This window comes from Lissotriton helveticus, chromosome 5_1, assembly GCF_964261635.1.
Source record: "Lissotriton helveticus chromosome 5_1, aLisHel1.1, whole genome shotgun sequence".
In the NCBI taxonomy this organism is placed as follows: domain Eukaryota; kingdom Metazoa; phylum Chordata; class Amphibia; order Caudata; family Salamandridae; genus Lissotriton; species Lissotriton helveticus.
In genome coordinates this window covers 2,037,804,897-2,037,816,947 of record NC_136065.1, presented here as the reverse complement: position 1 = coordinate 2,037,816,947, position 12,051 = coordinate 2,037,804,897, and the positions used below count along the sequence as shown (strand labels likewise).

General features: G+C 43.0%; 1 protein-coding gene across 1 annotated transcript in view; it reads right to left on the bottom strand.

The window, feature by feature from the left end:
• The window catches only part of LOC144756225 (butyrophilin subfamily 1 member A1-like), a 121,776-nt gene extending 111,068 nt beyond the window's left edge, over positions 1–10,708 (bottom strand). The window contains exon 1 of the mRNA XM_078645842.1: positions 10,526–10,708. The gene's annotated coding sequence lies outside the window, so the exon portion shown is untranslated. The remainder of the gene's footprint in view (positions 1–10,525) is intronic.
• Between the last annotated feature and the right edge of the window lie 1,343 nt (positions 10,709–12,051).

Below are 12,051 nucleotides of genomic sequence, written 5' to 3'. Positions count from 1 at the left end.
CATTTGTCAGCTACTTGGGGGAAGATATTATGCAAAAAGGACGGTGTTCTATATATCAACCATTTGTTAAAGAATTGCATACGTTTAAAATTTGCTCCTCGAAAAATGGTTTTATTAAACTTATTTATTTTGTCCCATACCTGTTGATTAATTGTAATATCTTCCCTCTTTTTCCATCTTTCAATAATCTTGCTGTAAAGGTCCTGATCTTTGCCTTCTCTTAGTGTTTTAATCCAAATACTCATTTTCTTTTGTGTTTTGTTGTTAAGGATAGTGGAAATATTTTCTTTCATGAATAGATTTCCTATAGTGAGTTCTCTAAGTTTTGGATTTATCCTGATGAAGGACCAGTTCAGCATGCAGTGCGAATGGATTAACTGACTATTGATTTCATCCCAGGATTTCCATCTGTTGCCCAAGAGGAAGTCTTCAATTTTCTCAAAGCCATTCTCCTTCCAAATAGTTAATATATATTTGTCCATACATCCAGCGTCTCCCAAGCTAAAATTCATTAAATTTGTCTTGCTGCTAAAATTAGGTAATCCATAGAATTTAAAAAACTGAGTTTTCACCTTAAAGATCCACTGCAGGGATGTATAGCGTACTTTTTTTGGATCTTTAGTGATTCTCACTGGGTCATAAATTTTCAATTCCAACAGCGTCCTTTTGATAAAAAAATCATCTGACTCATGGAGATCTAAAACAGAAAACCTGTGACTATAATGTGCAAAAGACGCAAAATAATATTCTCTAATATTTGGGAGGGACAGCCCTCCTTGTGTAGATGATAAATACAAAGTGCTCAGTGCAAGTCTGGAAGATTTTTTTGCCCATAGGAAAGAAGAAATCAGCGCTTCTACTTTTTTAAAATAAGAGGCCTGGATTGCGCAGGGAATTGCACAAAAAAGGAAATTAAAAAGGGGTAATACCGACATACGAATTAGCGATGCACGCCCTATAATAGACAGGGGTAACAAATTCCACCGGTCTAAAAGTAAGCCCACCTTTTTTAATAAAGATAAAAAGTTTAGTGCAAAAAGGTCGTCTAGGCTATCTGATACAAATATTCCAAGATATCTTTTTGGATTTGTGTTATATATCCGCCTGAATTCCGGAGCTAAAGTGTCTATAGTGCAGTTCACCAGAATAATTTCCGTTTTGTTTACATTAATTTTATAACCCCCTAGCTTTTGAAAATCAGAGAAGATTTTTAAAATCCTCCGTTGACTAGAGGGTTTAGAATCTATAAAAAGGGCAATATCATCTACATACAATTTTATATTTGTCATTCCTAATATTGGGGCTGTGTCAGCTTTAATATTCCTGATGGCGATTGCGAGAGGTTCGATAAATAATGCAAATAAAATTGGCGACAGGGGACATCCCTGTCGCGTACCTCTAGTGACTTTACAGGACCCAATATTTGTATTATTAATGATAATTTGTGCCCTAGAATTCACATACAATTGTCGTAGGAGAAAAATAAAAACATTCGGGAAATTAAAACTGCGTAAAATTGCAAACAGGCAATCCCAAGAGACTAGATCGAAGGCTTTCTCCGCATCTAAAAAACAAATTTGAGCCTTCACCTTATTAGTTTATAAAATAATCTAGTGCCTCCAATAAAAATGTAGTGTTGGAATGAAGGTGTCTGCCTGCAATGAAACCGCACTGATCGTGAGCTACCAGGGATCCTATTATTTTATTTAATCGGTTTGCTAAAAGTTTTGTAAAAATGTTATAATCTGTATTCAGAAGGCTAATCTGGCGGTATGAATTTATATTTTCCTTGTCCTTTCCCTTTTTTAAAATACTGACCACCACCGCTATATGGAAGGAATCCGGTAGGGGACCGACCACCTTGGAGTAAGTTATTAACTAATTTCAGAAGTTCTTTGCGTAGTGTTCCCTCAAATCTTTTTTAAAATTCGATGGGAAGGCCATCCTCACCGTTGGCCTTACCGTTGGGGAAAGACTCTATCACTTCCTCTAATTCCAATATTGTGAAATCTTGAGTAAGATAATTAATGCCCTCAAGATCTAATTTAGGTATTTCAAGTTGTTCTAAAAATTCCAAGGTAGAGTCAGATGTAGCCCCTTCAGATACTTGATAAATTCCCTCATAATGTTTTAAAAACAGTTCGCCAATAGAGGTGGTGGTCTTAACTTGTATTTTAGTAGTAGGGTCTAATAGCTGATCTATTCTATTGTGAACCTGCTTTTCTTTAGATTGCCAGGCCAGAAGCTTTCCTGTATATTCACTCTCTTCATATATTTTTTGTGCATATAGGTTGCTATTTGTCTCGCCTAAATCATAATAAAAGTTCTTCATTTTGCATTTTGCCACGTTGAGTTTGTGACCAGAGATCTTAGATCTGACCCTAAAATGCTCTTGGGCTGCCTGTGAAAGTTCAGTTTGGAGTTTGATTTTCTCCTCCCTTTTTGCCCTCAGCTTAGGGATTTCTTTAGATGTAATTATTCCACGAAGAGTGGCTTTAAAAGCATCCCAGATTATATTTAATGGGGCTGAACCTCTATTCTGTATAAAAAATTGCTCAATCCTTTCGTTAATATCTGTGCACCATTGTTGGTCAAGGAGATTAAGTTTATTAAAAAACCATCTACTTTTAGATCTAGCTTCGTGATTCCCCAGATTCACCTCCATACAAAGAGCTGCATGGTCTGAGAAAGCATTAGGTAGATGGGCATAATTGTATAATACTAAATCATGGGATGACAGAAAAAAATCTAACCTTGACGCTGAATTGTATTTTGCTGAGTGGCATGAATACTCGCGCTTGATAGGATTTAACTTTCGCCAGTGGTCAATAAGATCAAGATCTATTTTACAACTTTGGACTGCTAAAGCAACTTGGGGTTTATTCTGACGACGATCTTTCTTAGTCGAGTCCAATCGCGGGTTTTGCAATAGATTAAAATCTCCCCCCCAGATTATTGGCCCGGGCAGACCAGTTATTGCCTGTTTTACTTGTAGAATGACTTGAGGGTCGTCAAGAATTGGTGCATAAACTGTAGCAAGAATAACACTGACGTTATTTAATTTACCGTGTGCAACTGCCCATCTACCTCTAATGTCCGTGCAAGACCCTTCAAGATTAAACCCTACATGTCTCCCTATTAATATGGAAACTCCTCTCTGAGCCATCCCTGCTGGGGCAGATATGTTATAGCCCACCCAGCTTTTGAAGAGTTTAGCTGACTCTGCATGGTCTTTATGATGGGTTTCTTGTAAATAGATGACATCTGGTGAAAGGTTTTTCAGCCAGCACTCAGTAGCATTCCTTTTACGAAAGTTATTCAATCCATTAACGTTTAAAGAAATAAATTTCACCATATTATTTCATGTTCGAGATGTTGGGCGTGACCCTCAACTAATACGCTAGTGTGCAAATTTGCAAAAATAGATTCAACAGCAACAACACATATAATCAATAAATAATATATATATATATAGCAGTCTAGACCCATAACATAATAGCAGCGGATATTCACAGGAGCGTTCGTGAAGAGACTGAATTTAAATGTGGAAATGTGCAAGCAAACATATACGAGATGTTGAACGTGGCCCTCAGCCAATGTGCAAGTGTGCAAATCAGCAAATAAACAAAAAACTACAGCAGCAACAAGTATAACCAATAGGTAATATAAATGTATATAACAATATAGGCCAGTAGCATAATAGCAACAAATATTCATAGAAATATTCCTAGAGAAACTGAAATTAGATGTGCAAATCTGCAAACGGGCATATTTGAGATGATGGGCGAGGCCCTCAGGAAGTGTGCAAATGTGCAAATCTATAAATATATAAGCAACAACGACGACGTATATAACCGATAGGTGATACATAATAGTGTAATAGCAGCAGCAGATATTGATGGAAACATTCATAAGAATCTAAATTGCAATGTGCAAATGTGCAAACGAGCAGCAACTGTGCAAATATGCAATTAATCAGCAGGCTGATACAAATAGCAGCACGGACTTGAAGGGTTAAGAGCCCCCTAGTGCAAAATAAGCAAATATACTCAAAGAAACTTGACAGCTTATTATAATCCATACGGGCAAAAGTGGCAAGTGCAAAGAATTATTTGTGCAGGATATAGAAAAAAAAATAAAGATAAATGAAAAAGAATAACATTGCTCGTACTGTAGTCATAGAAATGTAGAGAAACATATTGTATTTGAACTCTCGTTTTTTCCCTTGCAACACCTCCCTTCACCACCCCGGACCCCCTTCCACCCCCCTCAGTTGGACGGATGCCCCCGTGTTCCACGTCCGTCCTTTCCTTCTGTTTCTTCTTGTTGGATGCCATTGCATTGCATCCTTTTTGTGCTTCCTGTTATGGACAACCCCCCCCCCCCATGTCGATCGGAGCTGTTATAGACTAAATTCTTGAATCTGCTAGGAGTATGATACAGCTGGAGATCTGGTGGGCTATCCTCCTAATCCTTCCAGGAAGGACTGGGCTTCGTCGAGAATTGTAAAAATAAAGAACCTCCCTTTAGCCAGGACCTTAAGTTTTGACTGTTGCACAATCATAGCCTGGGCTCCCTTGCTTTTGAAAGAGTCTATCATTTTGACAAAGGCCCGACGTCTGTGGACAGAGGCCGCTGACATATCCGAGAAAATTCGAAAATTGTTTATTCCTTCTGCATTAAATGATTTCTTGGAATATGCTGTGTTTAGAATTCTCTCCTTCACCCTAAAATCTGAAAAGTTAAGCAGAATTGTACGCGGATATTTCAAGTTATTGGGTTTATATGCCGGGACTCTGTGTGCTCTAGTGATAGTCAAATCGCCTTGGAGCTCCGGTATGGCTGTTTTCAGGAGAGACTTCGACCACTTGACTACATCCTTGTCTTCCACCCCCTCTGGTATACCTACCAGGCGTAAATTTGATCTCCGATTGTAGTTTTCGAGGTCCTGCATTTTTTCCACTAACTGGGCTCTTTCCCTATTGGCCACTGATAGATCTTTCTGCATTGTTGACAGTGAATCCTCCAGGGATGAGATCCGAGTCTCAGCCTCACTGATCTTTGAAGGAAGGTTCCCAAGGCACTCTTCCATTTTTGTGAGCCTAGTGTGTAATTGCGCAATCTCCTGTGCCTGTGATTCTTTAAAATCTCTTAGTTCCTGAAGGATAGTTCCAAGCAGAAATTCAATGGAGTTCGTTTTTGTGGTGTTAGGAAGGGAGAGTAGGTCATCCTCTTTTGATATTTGCGATGACTGCAGGCTTAACTCTTGGCTTAACTCTTGGCTAGCGGTTTTCATGATCAGCTCGGGACTTTGGCTGGTATCCAGAGCCGATGTTATAAGTGCTAGGGGAGCCGCAGATATGATTTCCTCGGAGTGCTCGGAATGCTCCTTCTCCTTATCTACCCCCTTTGATGTCTCGGGCATCTCAGGCGTTATGGAGTTCTTTAGTACCCCTTCAGTACTCTGAACTTTTTGTCCCGGGGCATCTTTTTTCTCCTCCCGCTTTGGCCCACCCCGCATCGGGGTACTTGAGAGCTGCCCCTGTTGCCCCTGTTGGAGAAGGGGTTTTGAGAAAAGGGGATATTGTTTTAACTGACTCCCAGTGCCTTGTGGTGAGGATGGTTTGTTAACTGCAGCGCCCCTCAAGGTCATCTTAGCACATACGGTTTTCTCCTCCGTCTCCAGATCGTCCTTTTTGCCTTTCACTGTACTTTTCCCAACAGCTACTGTCAGGCTTGGCCCCTTTGAATGGTCGGGGCGGTCCTGGATCTCCGTATCTCCGCCTGTCTCCACCTCTACCTCTACTTCGCCCTCATTGACTTCGATATCCTCGCTATCCACAGTCTCATTCTCTTCTCTTAGTACTTCGTATTTATTTCTGTCTGAATGCATCTCAGCAGTCTTTTGCCTCAGGGCGTTCTTTTGTTGATTTTTCCGTCTGTTTTTTTTTACCCCTTTATCTGCAGGTAGGGTTTTGTTGATTGATTTCAGCAGATCTTGGTCCTGCTTAGCCTGCTTACCCCTCGCTCTCACTGACATAATTAGGCGGTGGCCGCTATGCCCCTCCTCCCTTTTTATGGTCGTTGGCAAAAATAAGGGTGTAAGTGGCAGTCAGGGAGGGACAAGACAGACTGGTTCAAATCACAATCAACCTCTTGATGACGGGGCCCTGCTTGAGGCTGGGCCCCGGGGGAGCTTCAATGTCAATGACAAGAGTGGAAAGAGAGATGAGAGGGGGAAATAATAACCCACGGCGACACGCAGCAACCAGCTGCAGAGAGCAGTGAGCAGCACACAGAACTGCAGAGCGGCGAGGGTTGGAGGTCTGGAGGTCTGGGGGTCAGAGGTCGAGCACAGAAAATCCGCAGAGACTGGTAAATGGGGGCTGCAGAATGAAGCAAGAGCAAGACGGAGAAATCCTCCAGATGCCAGACACAGACACAGAGAGTCAAGAAAAATGAGACAGGGCATAGCCCGCGATACCTCTCCGTCATAGATCAATCACCACCTGTCTTGTTTTGTGTGCCGAAAATACAGTCTCAGAGACCGGAGCTGGCTAGGGACAGGGACAGGGCCGTTAATCACCGAGCTCCATCAGAACCGCCAATCTTTTGCCATTAGGTGCAAACGCCTGCATCTCGGCATCTCTCAGCGTCTCGGCACCACCATTACCTTCGAGGGCGGGGCTACGACACAACAGGAAGCACAGCGGCGGCGTGCGTGGATCACGTCAGCCGCTCCATCTCGAATTCGGAAATCACACATAAGTTAAGATCCCAACCATCAGGAATGTGTGGAAATCACACATTCCTGATGGTTGGGATCTTAACTTATGTCCAGTTCACCTTGATCATGCCAACCTAAAAGGTTAGACCCTTCTTTTGCTACATAAACAACACACAATGTTTTCTTCTCTTCAAAATCTAGCAAGCCAACAAAATGACCTTTAATCTCAATTGTTAACCACCATACACATACATTTTTATACTTGAATCCGTAAGCACCTGCCACTGCCCTCGACATCCCACTTCCCAGCTTCTTCACTACGTTCCAATAACAAACCTGACATAATATTGAACCCCACATGTGTTCACCATTTAATGAACAAATATGAGCACAAAATGATGATTCATGTACATCCAATAACACAAGACAATATATATATACATTGGAATGCACATAAAATGAAAGACCACAACTAAAAATCAAAAATACTGGAAAGGAAAAACACAAGAATAAAAGAAATAGTACTAGATTATTCCAAACCAGAGAAAATCATATGTATTAACCCTATTATACGTCACCAATTCATCAGTATACACGTCCCACATGAACACGCTTTGAAGGAACCGGATCGCAGATGTTGTTTTCACAGTGTTAAGAAAATTGACCTCAGGCCGACATATAGTCAATTAACATAATGGCAAATCTGGAATATTCCCCCGAAACTCTGACGGGGTCTGTAATCTCCAATTGTAATTTGGTCCAAGATGAAGATGGTGCCTCCGCAGAGCCAACAGAAGATGTTAATGTCACCTGGGTTTGGTTGCTCACCACACAGGGACCTGCATTGGTAATCCAATTTAAAAAGGTTGCTGGAATTGTTGTCTACAGCCCAATCCAAGATGGCAGCAGTGTTAGGATAAAGTTATCTTTGTTGGCAGTCCTCTCCTCCTTTCTCTGAGGATTAACTCATTCTCAATGAACAGCAGCCTTGCATACCTCCAACCACACATCACAGCCCAGTAGTAGTGAATGATGAAGCCTGAAAATGTAAATCCCTCGAGGTTCTGCACATTTTCCCTCTTTAATCAAAGAGGATGACACTTATTCCTGAAATGAGGATCAAAGATGAACACTCATGTCAGCTGCAGCCCTCCTCTTTATGCTTCGATGTGCCTTCTTTACAACAACCATTAGGCTGTCTTCAAGGAGCGAATGGCCTGGGCCCTCCCTATTGGGATGGCTCGCCCGGTGTGACACTGACACTATCAGCATGTCTTGAATTTTTAGCTAAAACCATGTTGCATTTTGGAAATTATAGTTTCACTTGTAATACGTGTGTGCAGGGTAAAATTAATCCTAGCATGTAAGTGCTGTCGGCTTAAAAGCCAAAACTGTGACATCTCAAACATTTTAAGGGACTCTTGCCACAGGGTGAACAGATATTTTCAAGTAGCACACCACTACTTCTCCATTCCAGTCCTGGGCTTTGCTTTTACATATCACTAAAATGGGTGTTGGTCCAATTGGCTGAATTAAAATAAGCCAAGAGTGCAGAATGTATGTGATTTCATAATGGCTCAAAACAAGATTACAAGTCCCAGAATGCAAAGCATAATTCTTCCCCAGTGAGCTACTCTCTCCAGGACTGGACCTGGTAGACTTCAGAGCTTTAAAGGATAACAGTTGATAAGTATATGTACACCATGTTGCAGCTGTATTTTCAGCTTTGAAAGGACAAACAGCTAGGTTAACCCGGTAGGAATTGAAATGCCTGCCCTGTTGGAATGAAGGGTTATCCAGATGGATTCTGGATCTGGCACTATTATTGAGCCGGATTGGGGATCTGTCTGGACCCAATGAAATATGCTGAATTTGTCCCAGTGTAATTTGCCAACAATGGGCCAAAATTCGGCAGATTCAACATGCTGCTTGCTTTTTGTTCAGAGCAGCAATGTGCAGGTGGTGAGGGGGCTTACTTATTTTAGATTCCAGCTAGGCTCAAAACAAAGGCCGAATATAAAGGGGCAACAGCCCTACTTTTGTCCAAGTACACCCCTGATTGGAAGCTATCTTGAGCCTAATAGCTAGATTTCAATGCAATGGAGGACAAAGGCACACAGCTTACTATCACTTTTAAGAGAAACTATGGTTTGAAGGCAGACTTTGAATTTGTGCAATCACCACACCTGAGAGACCTGCACTGGCTCCCCATCAACAAGAGGATCACCTTCAAACTCCTCACCCACACACAGCACTCCACAACACCGGAACAGTGTACCTCAACAGACGACTCAGCTTCCACACCACCACCCGCCAGCTCCGCCGACCTCACCCTTGCCACAGTCCCCCGCATCGGAAGAGCGACCTCCGGTGGCAGATCGTTCTCCACCTCGCCACCAAGACCTGGAACACCCTCCCCATCTACCTACGGTAGACCCAAGACCCAGCTGCGGTCGTTAGTAGGAGTTCCTGCAGGGCGGTGACGTGGGGAGGGGGAGGGTCAGGGTGGGTGTAGCATGGTATGGATTACGGAGTTTAACAGGTAAGTAAACATATAAATAAATAAAACTAATGTTGTTGCGCGCACTGCATCGCATTTTGTGATGGAGTGCGCGCAACGAAATTTGTTTTATTTATTTATGTTTACTTACCTGTTAAACTCCGTAATCCATACATTACTACCCCCCACCCTGCCCCTCCCCCTCCCCACGTCACTGCCCTGAAGGAACTCCTACTACCGACAGCGGCTGCCAAGACCTGCTGTCCTTCAGAAGACTCCTCAAGACCTGGCTTTTCGAGTAGTAGCAGCACCTCCTACCCTCAGTGCCTTGAGACCCTCACAGGTGAGTAGTGCGCTTTACAAATGCTTTGATTGATTGATTGATATGTAAGAAATATGAATGCACTGTACAAATGTCAAATTTCTCAATCTGTACAAGTATTTAAACGAGTAACAATTAGAATGGCAATTGATATTTTTTAATGTAATTTCAATATAGCACTAATCATACCAACGATAGGTGTCAGAGCGCTTTACATCACATGCACACATTGACAATATATCATACAAGTGGGTAAAATCAATGTACCGGATGGTTCTACGTGTAGGAATCACACCTCGTCTCCACTGTTAAGGATTATATGATAAAAGTGGACGCCTGGGAGAAAACCATAGTCAAAATTTAAAACGTAAACGAGAGCATGGGGTCGTCTGTACTAATAAAAGGACCTCGGAGTAAAAATTAGTAGCCCACTTATCTACATACAACGTAAATCTGTCATCGGCATGTGCAGGATAAGCATTGCCGCTCTATGCTACCTTACGAGTCAAACATTTGACTAGACAAAATACAGAACTCTGCAGCTAGTGCATAATCCACAAGAGTGATCTTGCTATTATCATTATTCCCCGAGATTTACTGGGTAAATTAAGTTCTCTGCGGCAGGTGCCTTAACCCCATAAGATATTTTAAAATGCAGTCTACTCAACATTTGAAGCACAAACAGTTTTACTGTCACTTTCCTCCTTGTTCCCAAATTTCTCAGTGGCAGTGTTGTTTAAAAGTACATGTATAAATTGCCTTTAAGAGTGCTTTCTCGACTCCCCCACACTCTTTTTATTGCCACACCTTCCCCCCCCCCCAATTTATGGGTTCCCGGAGTAAAGCGTTTCCGATTTCAGCACCGAATGCGTGACTTACAGGCAGACGGAAGCCTGCGGCTGGTGCAGTCACCCACCGAGCTTCCTGAGCACTGTTTTCACGTGACTGCGGCCACATCTGGTGGAGCCGGACTCACCCTCTCCTGAACGCCAGCGTCCAGCGCCCGCACCGTAATGTTGTGGCATGAAGTCCACTCAGGGAAACAAACTGCTTCCAGTCCGGATTGGCACCGAGAGCGCTCTGCCGTGCCGTGGACACACACCCTCCTGATGCGGCCGAGCTGATGTGTACAGCGTCGCCTTGTAACCATTACCATTACAAAAGGAAGAGAAAGTGAAACTTGCTGGAGTGCCACCTTGACTCAAAAAAACAAGAACGGCAACTTCCATCTGCGGACAACTAAAGAGGGCGGCCACCTTGGGTGAGTCATTGTTTTAGTTGTTCTCCCAGCTTAATTTGCCGATGTTTATTCCAGAATAACAGGTCAGGAAATCAGATCGCATGCGTGGGTAGAGCTCAAACCAGTCAAAAGAACCGACGTGGTTTAATTTAACTCCTCTGTCAATGAGGGGAAGGATGGATGATGAAGGGATGGATGGAGGGGAAGGATGGATGGAGGGGAAGGATGGATGGATGGATGGGTGAAAGGATGGATGGATGATGAGGGGAAGGATGGATGGATGGATGATGAGTGGGTGGGTGGAAGGATGGATGGATGGATGATGAGGGGATGGATGGATGGATGATGAGTGAGTGGGTGGGTGAAAGCATGGATGAATGGAGAGTGGGTGGGTGAAAGGATGGATGGATGGATTAGGAGTGGGTGGGTGGATGGATGGATGGATGATGAGTGGGTGGGTGGGTGAAAGGAAGGATGGATGGATGGATGAGTGGGTGGGTGAATGAAAGAATGGATGAGTGGATAGGTGGGTGGGTGGATGGTGGGTGGGTGAAAGGATGGATGGGTGAAAGGATGGATGGGTGGGTGGATGGTGGGTGGGTGGATGGTTGGGTGGATGATGGGTGGGTGGGTGGATGAGTGAAATGATGGATGGATTGATGGATTGATAAGTGCAAGGGTGAATGAATGGACGTATGAGTGAAAGGGTGGATGTAAGGATGGATGAGTGAGTGAAAGGGAGGGTAGATGGACAAAAGGAAGAATAGATGTGTGAAGGAGTGAAATGATAGATGGATGAGTGATAGGGTCAATGGATGGATTCATGAGTGGATGAGTAGATGGATGGATGGGTGGGTGGATGAATGGATGGAAGGAAGGTTGGCTAAGTAAAAAGGTCGATGGAGAGAGAAAGGGAGGATGGATGGATGACTAAAAGAGTGGATGGGTGAAAGGATTAGTAAGTGAAAGGATGGCTGGATTGGTGAATGGGTAAATGGGTGGATGGATGAGTGAATGGATGGATGGGATGAAGAGTGGATGGATAAGTGTACAGATGGATAGGGTGAAAGGGTGGATGGATGGATGATGGATGTGTGAAAGGATGGATGAAGGGATGGATGAGTGAAATGATAGATGGAAGGATACATGATGGATAGGTTTGCAAATGGTTGAATATGTTTGGAAATGGCTGGGCTTACTTATATACTATTGCGCGACCTCTGCTGTGTCTGTAAAACTTACCTATTGTCCTGAAGTTTTGT